Source organism: Pristiophorus japonicus, chromosome 26 (assembly GCF_044704955.1).
Source record: "Pristiophorus japonicus isolate sPriJap1 chromosome 26, sPriJap1.hap1, whole genome shotgun sequence".
NCBI classification, from domain to species: domain Eukaryota; kingdom Metazoa; phylum Chordata; class Chondrichthyes; family Pristiophoridae; genus Pristiophorus; species Pristiophorus japonicus.
The window spans coordinates 19,490,867-19,515,042 of NC_092002.1; the positions used below are offsets into that span (position 1 = coordinate 19,490,867).

A 24,176-nucleotide genomic window follows, 5' to 3' on the forward strand; every position below is an offset into this window, starting at 1 on the left:
GAAAACATAACCAAAGAAATGTTCACCAACTACTCACCAATCAGCTCCCTTGTGCCAGTGTCACTTTTCATTTCTGACGTCACTGCTGTATTGAATTGCTTCCGGCTCTCTGCCTGCCTGTTGCTGCTGCTGCTCCTGTCTCGTGCACTCTCTGGGCCTCCCGCTCAATTTATGCTCTGCCTGCTCGCTGCCACTGCTGCTCCGGTCGGCCCGTACGGAAGTAGCAAAGTGAGCGAAAGATAGTGGCCGCCGCTCTTCTGCCATTTTGTGCCGGTAATGGGTGGCAGAAAGCCACTGAATTTTCCGCCCTTTGTTTTTTTTTGCCTCTCCGAGAGATCACAAGGTTCTGGGGGGGGGGGGGGGGGCGGAATATCTAGTCATGATGCTCCAGGAACCTTGAGTGTGGCGCAGGTGTAACGGGCCAGCTGGTCTTTTCCTGTGCCTCAATTTCAAACGTTCTCCTGCTCATGTTTGGTTCATTGACTGCATCCTCCAGGTCCTCAATATCTACACAAGATACTGCGAGATTCAGCCATGATACGTTAGCCAGTGTGTATTTGAGGATACCTCCGAGCTGCTTCAGCAAGCGTCTGGTGTGTTCAATCTTCTTCTTTCCTACAGTAACAGCAAAGCAAATCAAACGTCGATATCCACGTCGGATATCCAGGCCAAAGCTCCCGGTGTAACCGCGTGGATATCCTGTAGGCTGCCTGCGAATTCCCTCTGAGGGCAGAGCTCCATGATGTGCTCCAGGGTCTGATTAGGAGCTCCACAGTCACATGACGGGGAGGCTTTAATCTTCGACCGATGGAGAAGGTGGCAGCATCGACTGTGACCGGTTCTGAGGCGGTTGATGGCTGTCCACTGTTTGTGAGGAAGGTTTGATCCTTCAGGTTGTACTGTGGGCTCCTCGATAAGGAATCCATTCCATGTCACAGTTCTTCCGAGCATTTCGCCGTCGGTCATCGAGGCTGAGGGGAGATCGCTGAAGGGCTTCGGTGACGGTCCAAACTGGCCGCCTTGATCTGAGACGGGTCGATGGTCGGTTGGTCAAGTCGGCCTGGGTCGGCATGTCTGTTCTGGTGTAGCGGTTGTATTCTCTGGAGACTGCGTGTTCGTGGCGTAGGTGTGGTGGCGCGATGTTTGCAAGCACGGGCAGCAAAGGCGTTGGTGTCGATAAAAGCGTACCGCTGATAATTCTCAGAGTAGAATTCAGCCACGAGACCGAGTCGGGTCGTGGTGGAGTCGGGAGGGGTGGGCCGAATCCACACCTCGGAAGAACACTACCTCAGAGAGGAAAGTCCCAGCTCACGTGTCACTGAACAAGCCAGATCGCTCCCAAAGCTGACCCTTGACCTGTGCTGAGCTGGGTCATATCAGACTGGGTTGCAGTCAGGGACACCACAGTTAACTGCAGTCTCCCCAGAGCCAGGCAATGATGAAAACATTGCCGAGAGTTTCTACTGCTGAGCACGATGCAGTCACCCATGATGAATGTGGACATGTCGGGGCACCAGGTGAGGACATGAATGGGCGCAGTTGTCATTGTAATATATAGCTCCATCTCGTGGACTACTGCTCCACCTAGTGGACTACTGTGATAATGCTCATGTATTATAATAATAAAAGGTCAGACCACTTGGCGAGTTCCTGAGTTGAAGCCATCTTGTAAGTGTGTGTTTCTCTATGTCATAGAGAAGATATCACAGTCATGCCACCATCTTTGAACGTAGTAACTGTTAAGTATTCAACTATCATTGTAACCCATGTATAAGCTGACCTAAGTTGTACATAGAACCATAGAAACATAGAAAATAGACCTTGAGAACATTGACCACAGGGGGCGAACTTGTGGGAGACACTCCTAACCTAGACTTTCCGGTATAAAAGGGGAAGCTCCACCTACCTTCATCACTTGAGGTCTTGGTAATAAAGGCAACTGGTCAAAGAGTGACCTTCTCTCAAGTATGGGCCTCGTGTGCATTTATACTGTATAGTCAGATCGTATCATTGGCGACGAGAAACTGGGATTTAAACCACGCGAGCACGGCCACTAGCAGCACAGAAGAGAGGTACTGTGTTGGTGATAGAAACATAGAAAATAGGTGCAGGAGTAGGCCATTCGGCCCTTCAAGCCTGCACCGCTATTCAACAAGATCATGGTTGATCACCCACCCCAGCACCCCCCCCGCCCCAACACCCCCCCCAGCCACAAGGACCACATCCAACTCCCTCCCGAACACATCCAATGAACTGGCATCAATAACTCTCCGTGGCAGGGAACCCCACAGGCCATCAACTCCCCGAGTGAAGAAGTCTCTCCCAATCCCAGCACCAAACAGCCCACCCCCCCCATCCCAAGAGCATGCCCCCCCGCCCGGCTCCGGACCCACCCAACACCGGGAACACTCCCTCCGCACCCAACCCGCCCCGTCCCATCAGAATCCTTCCCAAATGCCGAACACCCAGCCCCGGCCACCCCGGAGCCACGCCCCCCGCGATGACAACCACACCACATCCACCAACCGCCTTCTGCGCAGTCAAACCGTCCACCTACTTTTGTAATGTTTCCTCCGCAAGATCCTATAAATCCCCGGGAGGACAGACGCACCAACATTAGTGTCCTCATCCAGGCCAACATCCCCAGCATTGAAGCACTGACCACACTTGATCAGCTCCGCTGGGCAGGCCACACTGTCCACATGCCAGACACGAGACTCCCAAAGCAAGCGCTCTACTCGGAACTCCTTCACGGCAAATGAGCCAAAGGTGGGCAGAGGAAACGTTACAAGGGCACCCTCAAAGCCTCCATGATAAAATGCAACATCCCCACCGACACCTCGGAGTCCCTGGCCAAAGACCGCCCGAAGTGGAGGAAGTGCATCCGGGAGGGTGCAGAGTATCTCGAGTCTCGTTGCCAAGGGCATGCAGAAAACAAGCACAGGCAGCGGAAGGAGCGTGCGGCAAACCAGTCCCACCCTCCCTTTCCCTCAACCACTGTCTGTCCCACCTATGACAGAGACTGTAATTCCCGTATTGGACTGTTCAGTCACCTGAGAACTCACTTTTAGAGTGGAAGCAGGTCTTCCTCGATTCCGAGGGACTGCCTATGATGATGATGATGAGTAATGAGCCAGAGACAGGAGTTCAAATCCCATCACAGCAGCTGTGGGATTTAAATGTAGTTAATTAAATAAAATCTGGAATTTTTTTTAAAAAGCGAGTATCAGTAATACTATTTCACTAATGTCCTTTAGGGAAGGAAATCTGCCGCCCTTACCCAGTCTGGCCGATATGTGACTCCAGACCCACAGCAACGTGGTTGACCCTTAATTGCCCTCTGAAATGGCCCAGCGAGACACTCCATTGTACCAAACCGCTGTGACAAAGTTAGCACTATGGGAGCACCTTCACCACACGGACTGCAGCGGTTCAGGAAGGCGGCTCACCACCACCTTCTCAAGGGGCAATTAGGGATGGGCAATAAATGCCGGCCTTGCCAGCGATGCCCACGTGCCGTGAACGAATAAATGATAAAGAAATCTGCAAGGTGGCGTTACATCTACTTACGCACTCATGTCTACAAACTCCCAAGGGACCTGTTACAGATTCTGTCCATACCAAAGGCGCAATCAAACTACCAGGGAAATCAGTTAAATTGAAAAGTCACTTAAATTAATATCAGGTCAAATCAACAGCAGTCCCATTTGATTAACCCTTCGCTGACAGTTGGGAGGGGAGGGAATCCCACTGTTATAATTGCCTTCGGGCATCACGACCTGGTTTGCAGCTAAAGGACGGAAGATTGTCATTTCTGTATTTTTACTTTAAAATGCGCAATGTGGATCAATCAGTCACTGACATGCAGCTTGACTGAGACGTTATAGATGGAAGATACATTGGATGGCTGATTCTCCATTTGACTGAATGGGCAGATTTACGGAAACAAAAATTGAAGTGAAATGTCAGTTTAATTGGGAAGGGTTTTTTTCCCCACGCAAAGGTCGTGAAAATATGGAACCCCAAAGGCTGTGTGGCGTTGGGGTTAATTGGCATTTTCAAGACTGAAATCAATATTTAGAATGAAAGGCTTGCATTTATATAGCGCCTTTCATGACCACTGGACTTTACAGCCAATGAAGTACTTTGAGTGTAGTCACTGTTGTAATGTGGGAAACATGGCAGCCAGTTTGCGCACAGCAAGCTCCCACACACAGCAATGTGATAATGACCAGATAATCTGTTTGTTTGTTATGTTGATTGACGGATAGATATTGGCCCCAGGACACCGGGGGTAACTCTCCTGCTCTTCTTCGAAATAGTACCATGGAATCTTTTACGTCCACCTGAGAGAGCAGACGGGGCCTCAGTTTAACTTCTCACCCGAAAGACGGCACCTCCGACAGTGCGGCACTCCCTTAGCACTGCACTGGGAGTGTCAGCCTAGATTTGTGTTCAAGTCCCTGGAGTGGGACTTGAACCCACAACCTTCTGACTCAGAGGCGAGGGTGCTGCCCACACTCAGCCACAGCTGACACTGTCATAAGGGTATCCAGGGTTATGGGGCAAAGGCGGGTAAATGGAGTTGAGGTACAGGTCAATCATGAGTGTACAGAATGGAAGAACAGGCTTGAGGGGCTGAATGGCTTCCTCCTGTTCCTATGTTCGCCCTTTCTTACTTTGCTTTTCTTCACAATGAATGCCAGTCTGACTGGCTTGTTGTTCCCTGGGTTATAAAAGGAGCGGTGAGCGGCGGCCCCTGGACAGCGTGGCAGCGTACCACGGCAAGGTACAGCGCGAGCTGGTGCAGGAGGGCGATAGCAGTGAAGAGTGACATCATCAAGATCCAGGTCGGTGATTGGAGCGTGGGCAGGTACAGCAGGAGCGGGGCGATCGGGGAGAAGGAGCGGTGAGAGATTGTAGAGGGACGTGATCGGGACCCGGGAGAGGCGCGAGATCGGGGCCCAGAAGAGGCGAGGGCCCGGGGGCAGCCCGGGCCCAGCCCACACTGCGATATGTGAGCACACTCGGTCCGTGCAGCAGAGCTGGTCTCCAGTCATCCTGATTAATCCTTGCCTGGACCAAGACCTAGCTCTGTCAAGCCCGTGTGGTGGCTGGTGTGCAACGGTCACCCCACGTTAAAAAAATCCACGCACAGGCATCTTCCACCCTTCAGGATGTAGTTCAGGACCTGGAATATTAGGTCCTTCATTGAAGCACCTGTGAACTCATCCCTTTTGCCGTGGAAGCAAGTCATCCTCATTTTGAGGGACCGCCAATGATGATGATATCTCTTTATCCCTTTTTTTTCGATTCATGTTCTCAGGCACAGTGCCCATTTCCAAGGAGTCTCCAAAGGTGCCTACTGGAATTTGTCCAAGTTTATTAGCTACTTCTTTAGACACCCCAAAATATAAACTAAATGGAGCTGGGACCTTCACTTTCTCCCATGCTTTCCTCCTGTCCATCACCTGTAAGCATTTTTTTTTGAGAATCTGACCCTTTATGGGCCTTCAGGACTTTGACTGTTTCTCTGACTGCCTTCTTACTATGACTATAATTCTAAAAGCCCTTCACCCAGTGTTACCAGCTACCCTGCTCATGTCAACTTTGGCTCATCCGACAGGTTCTGTAGTATCCAAACCTGATTTCTGTAAGCATCCCTCTCCTCTCGGCGACAGGTGGCTTTATAAATAAAGGCGGACTTGCATTTAAATAACGACTTTCAAGACCTCAGGATGTCCCAAAGTGCTTTACAGCCAATGTAGTATTTTTTAAGTGTAGTTACTGTTGTAAAAAATGCTGGCCTTGCCAGCAATGTCCACATCCCGGGAATGAATAGAAAAACAAATGAAGGAAACACGGCAGCCAATTTGTGCACAGCAAGCTCCCACAAGCAAGCAATGAGATAATAACCAGATCATCTGTTTTAGATGTTGCCTAAGAACTAGGACCAGGAGGCCATACAGCCCCTCGAGCCTGCTGATCCGATCATGGACTCAGCTCCACTTCCCTGCCCGCTCCCCATAACCCCTTATCGTTTAAGAAACTGTCTATTTCGGTCTTAAATTTATTCAATGTCCCAGCTTCCACAGCACTCTGAGGCAGCGAATTCCACAGATTTACAACCCTCAGAGAAGAAATGTCTCCTCATCTCTGTTTTAAACGGGCAGCCCCTTATTCTAAGATTATGCCCTCCAGTTCTAATCTCCCCCATCAGTGGAAACATCCTCTCTGCATCCACTTTGTTGATTGAGGGATAAATATTGGCCAGGACACCGGGGAGAACGCCCTTGCTCTTCTTTGAAATAGTGCCGTGGGATTTTTACGTCCACCCGAGAGAGCAGACGGGACCTCAGTTTAACATCTCTGAAAGACGGCACCTCCCTCAGCACTGCACTGGAGTTTCCGCATATATAAGGTGCTCAGGTCTCTGGAGCGGGACTTGAACCCACAACCTTCTGACTCAGAGGCACACGTGCTGCCCACTGAGCCACGGCTGACACCTCAATCCAAAGTTGGACCCCTGATGAAGGGCTCACATATAATGGAACTTGCTGCCTGGAAGGGTGGTGAATGCAGAAACCCTCACCACTTTTAAGAGATGGTTGGATGGGCACTTAAAGTGCAGTAACCTGCAGGGTTACGGACCTAGAGCTGGTAATTGGGATTAGACGGGATAACTTTTCGTTGGACGGCGCAGATATAATGGTAAGTACTCAACGCTGCAAGCGTGAAGAGGTCAGGCGCAGGCAGCGTGTGGTAAATCAGTACCACCCCCCCCACTCCCCCCGACGAATATCTGTCCCGCCTGTGACAGGGTCTGTGGCTCTCATGTTGGACTGTTCAGCCACCAAAATAACTCACTTTAGGAGTGGAAGCAAGTCTTCTTCGATTCTGAGGGACTGCCTATGATGAATGGTAAGTACTGCAGGGAATAGAATACGGCCAGGATAATCTCTTGGACTAGTTTTGATCGTCTGGATGGGTCGGAGAGAAATTTTCCCAGATTTTATCTCCCTAAATTGGCCTGGGTTTTTGCCTCTCCCAGGAGATCACGACTCCGGTTGGGGTGGAGTTAGAATGTTTCAGTGTAAGGGGTGTCGCAGTTGTGTGAGGAGGACTGGTTGGGCTGGGTGCTCTTTGCCTTTCCGCCATGGTTACATATAAACCTATGAACTTTTAGGGCTGTTGACCGAGTGCCGTGTGGCTCTATGTCAGCCGGCGCGGACACGATGGGCTGGAATGGCCTCCTTCTGTTTCTATAATACATAAACACTAGCAGCAGCTAAACCAGTGGCTACAAGCCTTCAGACCCTAACGTTGTCCAACCACTGTCAGCTAACCCACCATGAGGTCACTTCTCCATAGCGTGGAGACTAGTCATTCAAATTCAGAAGGACAATGGACTCCAGCACCGGAATAATGCCCCCAATTCCTGTTCTTATATACAGAAATAGAAACATAGAAACATAGAAAATAGGTGCAGGAGTAGGCCATTTGGCCCTTCGAGCCTGCACCCCCATCCAATATAATCATGGCTGATCAGGCAACCTTCGCTGCACTCCTTCAATAGCAAAAATGTCCTTCCTCAGATTAGGAGACCAAAACTGTACCCCATTCCTGCTTTCTCTCCATACCCCCTGATCCCTTTAGCCGTACGGGCCACATGTAACTGCCTTTTGAATATATCCAACGAACTGGCCTCAACAACTTTCTGTGGTAGAGAATTCCACAGGTTCACAATTCTCCTCGTGAAGAAGTTTCTCCTCATATCAATCCTAAATGGCTTACTCCTTATCCTTAGACTGTGACCCCTGGTTCTGGACTTCCCCAACATCGGGAACATTCTTCCTGCATCTAACCTGTCCAATCCCGTCAGAATTTTATATGCTTCTATGAGATCCCCTCTCATTCTTCTAAATTCCAGTGAATATAAGCCTAGTCGATCCAGTCTCTCCTCATATGTCAGTCCTGCCATCCCGGGAATCAATCTGGTGAACCTTCGCTGCACTCCTTCAATAGCAAGAATGTCCTTCCTCAGATTAGGAGACAAAAACTGAACACAATATTCCAGGTGTGGCCTCACCAAGACCCTGTACAACTGCAGCAAGACCTCCCTGCTCCTATACTCAAATCCTCTCGCTATGATGGTCAACATGCCATTTGCCATAGATTTCTTTCCCCCAAATCATTCATTCATTGTCTGCTCAAGTCAGTCCAGGGAAAAATATCAAACTCCTACAAGGCACCCTCTTACTCTCAATATAGTTTTCTACAATCTCTCCTTTTCGACCATCATGTAAGACCACAAAAGAAAGTTAAGGACGAAAAGAAATTAGGCCATTCAGCCCTTGTCTTTACAATCCTACCCCACCCATTATAGCACATCATACCATTCCATATGTGAGGTTATCCACTTTGGTAGGAAGAATAAAAAAGCAAATTATTATTTAAATGGAAACTACAAAATGCGGTGGTACAGAGGGGCCTGGGGGTCCTTGTACATGAAACACAAAATGTTAGCATGCAGGTACAGCAAGTAATCAGGAAGACAAATGGAATGTTGGCCTTTATTGCAAGGGGTCAGAGTATAAAAGTAGGGAAGTCCTGCTACAACCATACAGGTGAGACCACACCTGGAGTACTGCATGCAGTTTTATGGAGGTAGACAGATTTTTGAATGATAAGGGAGTCAAGGGTTATGGGGAGCGGGCAGGGAAGTGGAGTTGAGGCCAAGATCAGATCAGCCATGACCTTAGTGAATGGCGGAGCAGGCTCGAGGGGCTCGAGGGGCCGAATGGCCGACTCCTGCTCCTAATTCTTATATTCTTATTCCACAATGATACCGGGTCTAAAAGGGTTAGATTATGAGGACATGTGGCATAGACCAGGCTTGTATTCCGTCGCGTACAGAAGATTAAGGGATGATCTAATTGAAGAGTTTAAGATGATTAAAGGATTTGATGGGATAGATAGAGAGAGAAACTGTTTTCTCTGGTGGTGAGTCCAGACCAAGAAAGTAACCTTTAAATTAGAGCCAGGCTGTTGAGGGATGATGTCAGGAACGATGATGCCACACTAAGAGTGGTGCAAATCTGGAACTCTCCCCACCCCCCTCCACCAAAAAAGCTGTTGCAGCTGAGGGGGGGGGGGGGGGGCGGGGTCAATTGAAAATGTCAAAACTAAGATGGATAGATTTTTGTTCAGTAAGGGTATTAAGGGTTATGGAACCAAGGCGGATATAGTGAGTTAAGAATCAGATCAGCCAGGATCAAATTGAATAGCGGAACAGGCTGGAGGGGCTGAATGGTCTCCTCCTGTTCCTATGCTCTTATAACACCTGTCTGCATTTTAAACATCCTTATTGTATTCTCTATTATTCCTCTTGGCAAGTTGTTCCAAACATTCATTACTTTTACATTGAATAGTCCTAATAGAATTGGAATTGATATCGATTTAATATGTTAAATGAGTGATAAAAATCCTGCTCCGAGATACACCTTGTGAATTCAGAAAGGAGCGACGGTGATAAACAAGACACAGAGCGTGACAGACACAACACGGTGAGTGTGTGCAACACACAATGTGTCAGACACAACACGGTGAGTGTGTGCAACACACAATGTGTCAGACACAACACGGTGAGTGTGTGCAACACACAATGTAACAGACACAGCATAGTGAGTGTGTTAACACACAATGTAACAGACACAACACGGTGAGTGTGTGCAACACACAATGTGTCAGACACAACACGGTGAGTGTGTGCAACACACAATGTAACAGACACAGCATAGTGAGTGTGTTAACACACGATGTGTCAGACACAACACGGTGAGTGTGTGCAACACACAATGTAACAGACACAGCATAGTGAGTGTGTTAACACACAATGTAACAGACACAACACGGTGAGTGTGTTAACACACAATGTAAAAGACACAACACGGTGAGTGTGTGCAACACACAATGTGTCAGACACAACACGGTGAACACACAATGTAACAGACACAGCATAGTGAGTGTGTTAACACACAATGTAACAGACACAACACGGTGAGTGTGTGCAACACACGATGTGTCAGACACAACACGGTGAGTGTGTGCAACACACAATGTATCAGAGACAACACGGTGAGTGTGTGCAACACACAATGTAACAGACACAGCATAGTGAGTGTGTTAACACACAATGTAACAGACACAACACGGTGAGTGTGTTAACACACAATGTAACAGACACAGCACGGTTAGTGTGTGCAACACACAATGTGTCAGACACAACACGGTGAGTGTGTGCAACACACAATGTAACAGACACAGCATAGTGAGTGTGTTAACACACAATGTAACAGACACAACACGGTGAGTGTGTGCAACACACGATGTGTCAGACACAACACGGTGAGTGTGTGCAACACACAATGTAACAGACACAGCATAGTGAGTGGTGAGTGTGTGCAACACACAATGTAACAGACACAGCATAGTGAGTGTGTTAACACACAATGTAACAGACACAGCATAGTGAGTGTGTTAACACACAATGTAACAGACACAACACGGTGAGTGTGTGCAACACACAATGTGTCAGACACAACACGGTGAGTGTGTGCAACACACAATGTGTCAGACACAACACGGTGAGTGTGTGCAACACACAATGTAACAGACACAGCATAGTGAGTGTGTTAACACACAATGTAACAGACACAACACGGTGAGTGTGTGCAACACACGATGTGTCAGACACAACACGGTGAGTGTGTGCAACACACAATGTAACAGACACAGCATAGTGAGTGGTGAGTGTGTGCAACACACAATGTAACAGACACAGCATAGTGAGTGTGTTAACACACAATGTAACAGACACAGCATAGTGAGTGTGTTAACACACAATGTAACAGACACAACACGGTGAGTGTGTGCAACACACAATGTGTCAGACACAACACGGTGAGTGTGTGCAACACACAATGTGTCAGACACAACACGGTGAGTGTGTGCAACACACAATGTAACAGACACAGCATAGTGAGTGTGTTAACACACAATGTAACAGACACAACACGGTGAGTGTGTTAACACACGATGTGTCAGACACAACACGGTGAGTGTGTGCAACACACAATGTAACAGACACAGCATAGTGAGTGTGTTAACACACAATGTAACAGACACAGCATAGTGAGTGTGTTAACACACAATGTAACAGACACAACACGGTGAGTGTGTTAACACACGATGTGTCAGACACAACACGGTGAGTGTGTGCAACACACAATGTAACAGACACAGCATAGTGAGTGTGTTAACACACAATGTAACAGACACAGCATAGTGAGTGTGTTAACACACAATGTAACAGACACAACACGGTGAGTGTGTGCAACACACAATGTGTCAGACACAACACGGTGAGTGTGTGCAACACACAATGTAACAGACACAGCATAGTGAGTGTGTTAACACACAATGTGTCAGACACAACACGGTGAGTGTGTGCAACACACAATGTGACGTGACAGAACTCACAACAGAATGAGTGTGATAGTAGTGCACAATAATAGTGAGTGCACAATAGTACCCACGGAACAGTTAAATGTGCCAAACAGATTACATGATACAGCACGGTGCATGTCATGAATGGAACAGAAGATGAGGAGAAACAGAACACAATGCGCAAAGTGCACCCGACAGAGGACTTGATGCAAATGATTAAAACAGCATATTAAATTTACCGTCAGAAATACATTCACTTGATGAAAATATTTTTGATCAAAATAAGCAATGCTTTCCCAAAACGATTCTTACTCCCCGCGGCAACCTGTTCCCACAAATCCCCCGGGATCAACAATCGAGGAATTAAAAGCCCATTTCGCTACAGATTCTCGAGATAAGCCAGAGGTGGAGGAGCTGGGTTTTTATGCGGCGAGTTGTTATGACCTGGAATTCACCGCCTGACAGGGCAGTGGAAGCAGTTTTAGTAAGACCTATCAAACGGGAATTGGATAAATACTTAAAGTGGAAAGATTTGTCGGGCTATGGGTAACGAGCAGGGGGAATGAGATTAACAGAATCATTGTACAAAGAGCTGGCACAGGCTCACTGGGCTGAATGGCCTCATTCTGTGCTGTGTGATTCCATGAGTCGATAAAGGAAATCCTCCCAACTTAACCTCTTTGAACCGAGAATGAATCTGGTCTTACACCTAGACATTTGACTGCACAAAGTAATTAAAGAACGAGAGGAAGTTGGACTTTTATAATCTCAAGGCGTTGTTCCGTGCTGCGGGGAGGGTTTACAGATCTGACCAGACCTGACCCAGGGGGCCGCCTCTGTAAAAGGGGCTCAGACAAACAGTGCGACAATACAGAGAGCATCACTGTCAGCTCAGCCTCGGAAATCTGATCACTGCTGGCAGATGGAGCATCGCTGGGCACTGCGAGGGCAAGGTGGAGGGGGGGCAAGGTGGGGGGGGCAAGGCGGGGAGGGCAAGGTGGAGGGGGCAAGGTGGAGGGGGGGCAAGGTGGAGGGGGGAATTGTGGAGGGGGGCAAGGTGGAGGGGGGCAAGGTGGAGGGGGCAAGGTGGAGGGGGCATTGAGAAGGGGGGCAAGGTGGAGGGGGGGCAAGGCGGGGAGGGCAAGGTGGAGGGGGCAAGGTGGAGGGGGGAAATTGTGGAGGGGGCAAGGTGGAGGGGGCATTGAGGAGGGGGGCAAGGTGGAGGGGGGCAAGGTGGAGGGGGGCAAGGTGGAGGGGGCATTGAGGAGGGAGGGCAAGGTGGAGGGGGGATTGTGGAGGGGGCATTGAGGAGGGGTCAAGGTGGAGGGAGGATTGTGGAGGGGGCAAGGTGGAGGGGGGATTGTGGAGGGGGCAAGGTGGAGGGGGGATTGTGGAGGGGGCATTGAGGAGGGGTCAAGGTGGAGGGAGGATTGTGGAGGGGGCAAGGTGGAGGGGGGATTGTGGAGGGGGCAAGGTGGAGGGGGGATTGTGGAGGGGGCAAGGTGGAGGGGGGATTGTGGAGGGGGCAAGGTGGAGGGGGGATTGTGGAGGGGGCAAGGTGGAGGGGGGATTGTGGAGGGGGCAAGGTGGAGGGGGCATTGTGGAGGGGGCATTGAGGAGGGGTCAAGGTGGAGGGAGGATTGTGGAGGGGGCAAGGTGGAGGGGGGATTGTGGAGGGGGGATTGTGGAGGGGGCAAGGTGGAGGGGGGATTGTGGAGGGGGCAAGGTGGAGGGGGGATTGTGGAGGGGGCAAGGTGGAGGGGGCATTGAGGAGGGGGGCAAGGTGGTGGGGGGGCAAGATGGAGGGGGGATTGTGGAGGGGGCAAGGTGGAGGGGGGATTGTGGAGGGGGCAAGGTGGAGGGGGCATTGAGGAGGGGGGCAAGGTGGTGGGGGGGCAAGATGGAGGGGGATTGTGGAGGGGGCAAGGTGGAGGGGGCATTGAGGAGGGGGGCAAGGTGGAGGGGGCATTGAGGAGGGGGGCAAGGTGGTGGGGGGGCAAGATGGAGGGGGATTGTGGAGGGGGCAAGGTGGAGGGGGCATTGAGGAGGGGGGCAAGGTGGAGGGGGGGCAAGGTGGAGGGAGGATTGTGGAGGGGGCAAGGTGGAGGGGGGATTGTGGAGGGGGCAAGGTGGAGGGGGGATTGTGGAGGGGGGCAAGGTGGAGGGGGCATTGAGGAGGGGGGAAAGGGATGATTGGGAAATGAACAAACCTACAGCCGAGTGCAGAAGCGGGTTTTAAAACTCAGACGTGCGGCGCTGCCGGCGCTGAACGCGAATAAAATTGGGGAGCAGGGAAGCCAGGACAGCAAGACCTGGATTCAATCGGCAAATAGGGGGCCAGTTGGGATTTACAGACGTGTTGCCATTCATCAACCTGTGACAGTGAGAGCGGGGGGGTGAGAGATCTTTCTGCACCTTTGCTGTCCGGCTGACAATATGAACCCAAAGCTGGGTGCCCTTGGCGAGGGGTGCAGGTGGGCATCAGACCCAGCCTGGCACTGCCACCGGTTGCACTTAACACGTTGAATCAGAGGGAGCGGGAGCCCTGGCCACGGGCAGGGATCCGCCAGGATTTAAGGGGTCGGGACCAGATTTAAATCTGCAGTAAACAGATTTAAGGGGAGAAAGTGCAAAGTGGGCAGTTTGCCGCCTGCATTGCATTGCATTGCACGCCCTCACACACGGGCCACTCACACACACTGCCTTACCTTACCCTGCTGCCCGGCTCCAGCCGCCGTCTGTTTAAAGCCCCGGAGCCGCTGCCTCGCTCCGCGCGTGCACACGGCGAGTCCCCGCCGCTCTGCGCGCACCCCGGGCTGGCTGGGCTCCGGGAGCGCGCGCCGACTCACTCCAGGATCCCTCCACGCCCCCCCGCATCCCCACTGCACCATCGAGAGAGGGATTCCCTCCCCCCCTCCCACTGCACCATCGAGAGAGGGATTCCCTCCCCCCCTCCCACTGCACCATCGAGAGAGGGATTCCCTCCCCCCCTCCCACTGCACCATCGAGAGAGGGATTCCCTCCCCCCCTCCCACTGCACCATCGAGAGAGGGATTCCCTCCCCCCCTCCCACTGCACCATCGAGAGAGGGATTCCCTCCCCCCCTCCCACTGCACCATCGAGAGAGGGATTCCCTCCCCCCCTCCCACTGCACCATCGAGAGAGGGATTCCCTCCCCCCCTCCCACTGCACCATCGAGAGAGGGATTCCCTCCCCACTGCATCATCGAGAGAGGGATTCCCTCCCCCCCCCTCCCCACTGCACCATCGAGAGAGGGATTCCCTCCCGCTCCCACTGCATCATCGAGAGAGGGATTCCCTCCCCCTCCCCACTGCACCATCGAGAGAGGGATTCCCTTCCCCCCTCCCACTGCACCATCGAGAGAGGGATTCCCTCCCCCCCTCCCACTGCATCATCGAGAGAGGGATTCCCTCTCCCTCCCCACTGCACCATCGAGAGAGGGATTCCCTTCCCCCCTCCCACTGCACCATCGAGAGAGGGATTCCCTCCCCCCTCCCACTACACCATCGAGAGAGGGATTCCCTCCCCCCTCCCCGTCCCCACTGCATCATCGAGAGAGGGATTCCCTCCCCCCCTCCCACTGCACCATCGAGAGAGGGATTCCCTCCCCCCACTGCACCATCGAGAGAGGGATTCCCTCTCCCCACTGCACCATCGAGAGAGGGATTCCCTCCCCCCCTCCCCACTGCACCATCGAGAGAGGGATTCCCTCCCGCTCCCCACTGCACCATCGAGAGAGGGATTCCCTCCCCCCCTCCCCACTGCACCATCGAGAGAGGGATTCCCTTCCCCCCTCCCACTGCACCATCGAGAGAGGGATTCCCTCCCGCTCCCCACTGCACCATCGAGAGAGGGATTCCCTCCCCCTCCCACTGCATCATCGAGAGAGGGATTCCCTCCCCCTCCCCACTGCACCATCGAGAGAGGGATTCCCTTCCCCCCTCCCACTGCACCATCGAGAGAGGGATTCCCTTCCCCCCTCCCACTGCACCATCGAGAGAGGGATTCCCTCCCCTCCCCTCCCACTGCATCATCGAGAGAGGGATTCCCTCCCCCTCCCCACTGCACCATCGAGAGAGGGATTCCCTCCCCCCTCCCCCTCCCCACTGCACCATCGAGAGAGGGATTCCCTTCCCCCCTCCCACTGCACCATTGAGAGAGGGATTCCCTCACCGTCCCCACTGCACCATCGAGAGAGGGATTCCCTCCCCCCCTCCCACTGCACCATCGAGAGAGGGATTCCCTCCCCTCCCCTCCCACTGCACCATCGAGAGAGGGAATCCCCCCCTCCCCACTGCACCATCGAGAGAGGGATTCCCTCCCCCCCTCCCACTGCACCATCGAGAAAGGGATTCCCTCCCCTCCCACTGCAACATCGAGAGAGAGATTCCCTCCCCTCCCACTGCAACATCGAGAGAGGGATTCCCTCCCCTCCCACTGCACCATCGAGAGAGGTATTCCCCCCCCTCCCCACTGCACCATCGAGAGAGGGATTCCCTCCCCCCTCCCCACTGCAACATCGAGAGAGGGATTCCCTCCCCCCCCTCCCACTGCACCATCGAGAGAGGGATTCCCCCCCTCCCACTGCACCATCGAGAGAGGGATTCCCTCCCCCCTCCCCACTGCAACATCGAGAGAGGGATTCCCTCCCCCCTCCCCACTGCACCATCGAGAGAGGGATTCCCTCCCCCCTCCCCACTGCACCATCGAGAGAGGGATTCCCCCCTCCCTCCCCACTGCAACATCGAGAGAGGGATTCCCTTCCCCTCCCCCCCTCCCACTGCACCATCGAGAGAGGGATTCCCTCCTCCCCACTGCAACATCGAGAGAGGGATTCCCCCCTCCCTCCCCACTGCAATATCGAGAGAGGGATTCCCCCTAAGGGGGAGAGAGAAAGGGGGGATGGGGAGACGGGGGGGGGAATAAGGGAGGGAAGGAAGGAGGGAGGGGAAAGGGGAGGGAGAGGGGGAAAGGGGAGGGAGAGGGGGAAAGGGGAGGGGAGGGAGAAAGAGGGAGGAGAGGGGGAAGGAAGGAGGGAGGGAGGGAGAGGGGAAAGAATGGAGGGAGGGAGAGGGAAAGGATGGAGGGAGGGAGAGGGGGAAAGGATGGAGGGAGGGAGAGGGGGAAAGGAAGCAGGGAGGGAGAGTGGGACGGAAGGAGGGAGGGGGTAGGAAGGAGGGGGGTGAGGAAGAGGGAGACGGGGAAAGAGGAGGGGAAGAGGGGGAAAGAGAGAGAGGGAGGGGGAGAGGGAGCAGGAGGGAGGGAGAGGGGAACAGAGGGAGGGGGAGGAGGGAGATGGGTCAAGATGCCGGAGAAGGGGAAGGAGGGAGGGAGAGGAAAAGGCACGGGAGGTAAAGTGGGGAAGGGAGATGGAGGAGGAGAGAAGGCGGGAGGAGAGAGGTAGGAGTGAGAGGGAAAAGGGGAGGAGGGTGAGAGTGTGAGGGGTGGCAGGGAGAGGGTGAAGGGAACAGAAAAATCCCATGTAACCACATCTGTATGTACCACAGCCCGTGTCCTAACTCGCACCAAATCCCGTTCACCCATCACCCTTATGTTCGAAGACCAAGCCCTCAAATCTACCACCAAACTCATGGTTTACAGGGCTGTAGTGATACCCACGCTCCTGTATGGCTCAGAGGCAGGGAGGATGTACAGAAGACATCTCAAGTCGCTGGAGATATATCACCAACGATGTCTCTGCAAGATCTTGCCAATCCCCTGGGAGGACAGACGCACCAACATTAGTGAACTCGACAAGGCCAACATCCCCAACATTGAAGCACTGACCACACTTGATCAGCTCCATTGGGCAGGCCACATTGTCCGCATGCCAGACACGGGACTCACAAAACAATTGCTCTATGCGGAGCTCCTTCACGGCAAACGAGCCAAAGGTGGACAGCGGAAACGTTACAAGGACACCCTCAAAGCCTCTGTTGGAGTGGATTTTCGGACATAGCAAAGCAGGATGGGGTAAGCCACCACTAAATGAACTTTGTACCAAGAAGCCTATCTGCTGTCCCTGATATGAACTCTGCAGCAACAAGTGACTGCTGGCCAGGTGCAGGCCACTGTTTCATAGAAAGCTTTGCAACAGAATGACTAACCACAAAAGAAGATACAGAGGAAGGGCCCCCAAACTTGCGCCATGCTATCAGGTTTCACTAGGACTAAAAAGTTGTATGTAAATGAATTGCGTTGCCATATGGATTGATTGGTTGTATGTAAATGAATTGAAATGGTTGTATTCCGCCCCATGTAAACTGCTTATAATCCCGCGGCACAAGGCGCTCGGGAGAGAAGGTGTTCACAGATCGCGGGATCTCAACTCTTATCCCAGAGCTCTGTTAGCAATAAAGTTGTCTCTCTTACTTTACTAGAGTCTATGTGAATTTATTTTCACTAACACCCTCCCTGATAAAGTACGACATCACCTGGGAGTCCCTGGCCAAAGACCGCCCTAAGTGGAGAAAGTGCATCCGGGAGGGCGCTGAGCACCTCGAGTCTCGTCACCGAGAGCGTGAAGAGATCAGGCGCAGGCAGCGGAAAGAGCGTGCGGCAAACCAGTCTCACCCACCCTTTCCCTCAATGACTGTCTGTCCCACCTGTGACAGGGCCTGTGGCTCTCATCTGGGACTGTTCAGCCACCAAAGAACTCACTTCAGGAATGGAAGCAAGTCTTCCTTGATTCCGAGGGACTGCCTATGATGATGACGATGGGCTCACCGACTTGCATTGGCTCCCGGTTAAGTAACGTCTCGATATCAAAATCTCATCCTTATTTACAAATCCCTCCAAGGCCCTCGCCCTTCCCTATCTCTGTAATCTCCTTCAGCCCCACAACCCCCCGAGATGTCTGCACTCCTCTAATTCTGCCTTCTTGAGCATCCTGATTTTAGTCACTCAACCATTGGTGGCCTTGCCTTCTGTTGGCTGGGCCTCAAGCTCTGGAACTCCCTGCCTAAACCTCTCTGCCTCTCTACCTCTCTTTCCTTCTTCAAGACGCTCCTTAAAACCTATCTCTTTGACCAAGCTTTTGGTCACCTGCCCTAATTTCTCCTTATGTGGCTCAATGTCAAATTTTTTATCTCGTAACACTCCTGTGAAGCGCCTTGGGACGTGTCACTATGTTAAGGCACTATATAAATACAAGTTGTTGTTGTAACGCAGCCCATTGCCTGAATTGAAGTTCTGTGGCTGCTGATTGTCCTCCAAGTAGAAACATAGAAACATAGAAAATAGGTACAGGAGTAGGCCATTCGGCCCTTCGAGCCTGCACCACCATTCAATAAGATCATGGCTGATCATCACCTCAGAACCCCGTTCCTGCTTTCTCTCCATACCCCTTGATCCCTTTAGCTGTAAGGGCCATATCTAACTCCCTCTTGAATATATCCAATGAACTGGCATCAACAACTCTCTGCGGCAGGGAATTCCAGAGGTTAACAATTCACTGAGTGAAGAAGTTTCTCCTCATCACGGACCTAACTGGCTTACCCCTTATCCTTAGACTGTGTCCCCTGGTTCTGGACTTCCCCAACATCGGGAACATTCTTCCTGCATTTAACCTGTCCAGTCCCGTCAGAATTTTATGTTTCTATGCGATCCCCTCTCATCCTTCTAAACTCCAGTGAATACAGGCCCAGTCGATCCAGTCTCTCCTCATATGTCAGTCCTGCCATCCCGGGAATCAGTCTGGTGAACCTTCGCTGCACTCCCTCAATAGCAAGAACGTCCTTCCTCAGATTAGGAGACCAAAACTGAACACAATATTCCAGGAGGGGCCTCACCAAGGCCCTGTACAACTGCAGTAAGACTTCCCTGCTCTTATACTCAAATCCCCTCGCTATGAAGGCCAACATGCCATCCGCCTTCTTCACCGCCTGCTGTACCTGCGTGCCAACTTTCAATGACTGATGCACCTCCCCTTTCCTTAATCTGCCACCATTCAGATAATATTCTGCCTTCGTGTTTTTGCCCACTCAAGCGGCTTTTCTCATGTTTACAAAACTGAGAGCACATGGAATTAAAGGCAACCTCTTGACTTGGATAGGGAAACGGTTCGGAGATAGGAGACAGAGATTGATGATAATGGGTATTAACTCAAACTGTCAGGGTGTGCCCCACAGGGATCTGTGCTGGGGCCTCAGCTTTTCACTGTTTCGATAAGTGACTTAGATGAAGGAATAGAGAGATGAATAGCCACGTTTGCTGATGACACCAAGTTAGGTAGCACAGTAAATAGTGTAGCTGGGAGCAGAAAGTTGCATTCAGAGTATATCAGACTATTTTCGAAATAGTGAGGAGCTTGGAACTGTGGAGGAGCAGAGAGGTTTAGAGTCCAAGTATAGAAATCGCTAAAATCTATTGGACAGACACAAAATGTAACTATAAAGGCTACGTTAACCTTAACTGCAAGGCGGCTGGAATACACAGAGGTGGAAGTTATGTTGTATAAAACTTTATAACAGTTGTATAAAACTTTATTGCAGTTGTATAAAACTTTATTACAGTTGTATAAAACTTTATTACTGTTGTATAAAACTTTATTACAGTTGTATAAAACTTTATTGCAGTTGTATAAAACTTTATTACAGTTGTATAAAACTTTATTACTGTTGTATAAAACTTTATTACAGTTGTATAAAACTTTATAAAACTTTATTACTGTTGTATAAAGCCCTGGTTAGGCCCCATCTGGAGTAACTGTGTTCGGCTCTGGGCCCCACACCTCAGGAAGGCTATATTGGCCTTGGGGGGGGGGGGGGGAGCAGGGCAGATTCACCAGAATAATACCGGGGATATGCTCCATTAGAGTGAGTAGCGTGCGACGGCATACCATTGCAGGGAGCAGCGCGTGCTGCTGCAGGAGGGCGACGGCTGACTGCAGTGCGGGCAGGTACAGCAGGAGCGGCGAGGTCAGGGCGAAGGAGCGGCGAGAGATTGTACAGGGATGTGATCGGGGGCCCAGGAGAGGCGAGAGTTCGGGGCCCAGAAGAGCCGAGGGCCCAGGGGCAGCACGGGCCCAGCCCACACTGCGATATGTGTGTGCACTAGGTCTGTGCAGCAGAGCAGGTCTCCAGTCATCTTGGTTAATCCTTGCCACTGGACCAAGACCTAGCTCTGTCAAGCCCGTGTGGTGGCTGGTGTGCAACGGCCACCACACGTTAAAAAAATCCACGCACAGGTATCTTCCACCCTTCAGGATGTAGTTCGGGATCTGGAATATTCGGTCCTTCATTGAAACACCTGTGAACTCATCCCTTTTCGGCGTGGAAGCAAGTCATCCTCGCTTCGAGGGACCGCCTATGATGATGACCGGGGATAAAAGGGTTAAATTAAGACATTCCTGACAGTAAAGAAGATTAGGGGCTGATCTAATTGTGGTGTTTAAGATGATTAAAGAATTTTATAGGGTAGATAGAGGGAAACTATTTCCTCTTGCGGGGGAGTCCAGAACAAGGGGGCAGAACCTTAGAATTAGAGCCAGGCAGTTCCAGGGGTGATGTCATGATGCACTTCTTCATACAAAGGGTAGTGGGAATCTGAATTTCCGGCCCCTCCAAAAAACAAAATGGTTGTGGGCTGAGGGGGACAATTGAAAATTTCAAAATTGAGATTGATAGATTTTTGTTGGGTAAGGGTGTTAAGGGATATGGAACCAAAGCGGGTAAATGGAGTTAAAATACAGATCTGCCATTGAATGGTGGGACAGACTCGAGGGGCTGAATGGCCTCCTGCTGTTCCTATGTGTGAGCTAACAGCAGGGCAATCAATCACGGGGAGTGTCCTGGCTGTGTCTGATCCTGTCTTCTCCCGAAATCCCAACACTGTCACCCTTTGGGAGGGGTCACTGACTAACAATCAGGAATGGGAAGATGGCCTTGTTTTCCTGGACTTAAGTTGCATGGCTTTTCTGCTTACCGGATTGTCTCAATGAACAATTGGACAGTCTGGGAAAAGATGGGCCTTGAAGATCAAACTTAAATACCAGCCTTGGCTCAGGGGTAGCCCTCATATCTCTGAGTCAGGAGGTTGTTAGTTTAAGTTGCATTCCATTGCTGGGAGCACGTATTTTAAGCTGGTACTCCAGTGCAGTGCTGAGGGAGTGCTGTACTGTCAGAGGCACTGTCCTTCGGATGAGACCGAAAACCGAGGCCCTGTCAGCCCTCGCAGATGGCTGTAGATAAGTTATGATAAAGTTGGATGGGACCTTGGTTAGACCAAACTTGGAGTACTGTATATAGTTCTGCTCATCATATTCTAAACAGGATACAGAGGCACTGGAGAGGGTGCAAGAAAGATGTATAAGAATGATACCATAACTGCGAGGTTATATCTATCAAGAAAGGTTGAACAGGCTGCGGGGGCAGAAATTGGCGCTGTTTGCGCCTCTTGTTCGTGCTCCCCGGGGGCGGAAGCGATTTCTAGCCTGGGGAGCGGGGCTGCAACTGGCTCCTGCGAAATTCTGCGGTAGTTAGCGGAAGCGCAAAGCGATAGCGGCCCGCTATTGCCGGTAGTGGCCCAGGCCGCCGAGCTAGCGATGACGACATCATCACCGTGCACAGCGACCCGTTTTTGCCCTGAAGTGAAAGTTCGGTCGGGTTGCGAACCCGGCCTCACTCCGCTCGCGGGGCAACAATTAAAGGGGAGGTGTTGCATTATAATTTTTTTATAAAATGGGCAACTTACCATTCGCAGCTTTGCCGTTTCCAAATAGCGGGGCCCGTACCGCGATGGTGCTGCCATGGCACCGCGCACCCCGGGGAGGTGAAGTGGTGGCCCCTTCTCCCCGGTGCAGAGTCGGCAGCGGGCCCGCCCCTTTCATGGCGTGTGATCCCGCCAGCGCTACGCTGTGTTCCACGTAGCGCTGGACAATTCCCGCGGCTCGCGCCCGCGAGAGAACGGCAAGCCCAATTTCGCTGCCGGGGGGCGGGACTTCTGTGCCGGGCGCGGTTAGTCCCGCCTCACAGCGGTTACCGACGAATTTCGGCCCCTGGGGCTCGGGAAAGAGAAGGCTGAGGGGTGACCTAATAGAGGTCTTTAAAATTATGAAAGGTTTTGGTCGAGTGGATACAGAGAGAATGTTTCCACTTGTGGGGAAGAGCATAACTCGAGCCATCAATATAAGATCGTCACCAAGAAATCCAACAGGGAATTCAGAAGAAACTTCTTTACCCAGAGAGTGGTAAGAATGTGGAACTCGCTGCCACAGGGAGTGGTTGAGGTGAATAGTATCGTTGCATTTAAGGGGAGGCTAGAGGTAGAAGGGAATAGAGGGTTATGCTGATGGTATTAGATGAGGAAGGATAGGAGGAGGCTCAAGTGAAGTATAAACGCTGATGTGGACTGGTTGGGCTGAATGGCCTGTTTCTGTGCCGTATATTTTATGTAATTCCAAGTAAAAGGTCCCACGGTATTATTTGAAGAAGAGCAGAAGAGCCGGTGTCCTGGCCAAAATTTATCCCTCAACCAACATCACTAAAATAGACGATCTGGTCATTATCGCACTGCTGTTTTGTGGGAGCTTGCTGTGCACAAATTGGCTGCCGTGTTTCCTGCATTACAACAGTGACTGCACTTCAAAAGTACCTCATTGGCTGTAAAGTGCTTTGGGACGTCCTGAGGGTTGTGAAAGGCGCTATAGAAATGCAAGTCTTTCTTTAAATACCTGCCGTGTGAGGATTCTAATCCAGACACGCAAGATCGAAGAGGTCATGTGCTAACCACTCGAACCGCCAAAGAAAAACATTTGCAGGCAAGTCAGGAAAGAGCTGGGCGAGACTCATCTGAGCACAGGGAGCTTTATTCTGCATCGAGGTGAGCTGTGTCTGACTGGGGATTGTTGAGGGTTGAACCTCAGTACAAATATTCCATTCCTCAACACTAAGAGCTTCAACAAGGATAGATTTGAATATTGTTCTTGGCTTCCTGCATAATCCAAGCCTCTTGTGCCACCTAATGGTTCCAGCAAGTTTGATATTGATCAGAGCTCAATGTGTTTTTGCAACTTCCGAAAACACAACCCCAGAGATTGGAGGGGGCTGCACACAAGACACAAGGGCTCACTGCTCATTACAAGCAAAAAAAAACCTCGGCTCCTGTTGGAAGTACTGCCAAGTGCTCTGGGCAGTCATGGGATTCCTCACCAAACGCACGTCACTGAGTCACTCCAGATCACTTTTATAGTGTCAGCCGTGACTCAGTGGTTAGCACCCTCACTTCTGAGTTAGAAGGTTGTGGGTTCAAATCCTACTCCAGATAAATTTTGGGTAGAACCACAGCAGGTCTCCAAGCACTTTACAGCCAATGAAGTACGTTTGGGGTGTAGTCACTGTTGTAATGTAGGAAACTCGGCAGCCAATTTTTGCACAGCAAGCTCCCACACACAGCAACGTGATAATCTGTTTTTCTTGGTGTTGGATGAGGGATAATAATTGGCCAGAACTCCTGGGAGAACTCCCCTGCTCTTCTTCGAAATAATGCCATGGGATCTTTTACGTCCACCCGAGAGGTCAGTTCAACATCTCATCCAAAAGACTGCACCTCTGTCAGTGCAGCACTCCCTCAGTACTGCACTGGGAGTGTCAGCCTAGGGTGCGGGTTCAAGTCTCTGAATTAGGACTTGAACCTCACAACCTTCTGAC

The 24,176-nt window shown here is 51.3% G+C and overlaps 1 protein-coding gene across 6 annotated transcripts in view; it reads right to left on the reverse strand.

The window, feature by feature from the left end:
• Positions 1 to 14,247, reverse strand: part of LOC139239229 (sodium/calcium exchanger 3-like) — a 519,976-nt gene extending 505,729 nt beyond the window's left edge. For 5 of the 6 annotated variants that reach the window (XR_011588619.1, XM_070867916.1, XM_070867914.1 and 2 more), the window contains exon 1: positions 38 to 68. The gene's annotated coding sequence lies outside the window, so the exon portion shown is untranslated. Of the gene's footprint in view, positions 1 to 37; positions 69 to 14,216 lie in introns of those variants that run through there. The other variant, XM_070867913.1, reaches the window with a different exon arrangement.
• Between the last annotated feature and the right edge of the window lie 9,929 nt (positions 14,248 to 24,176).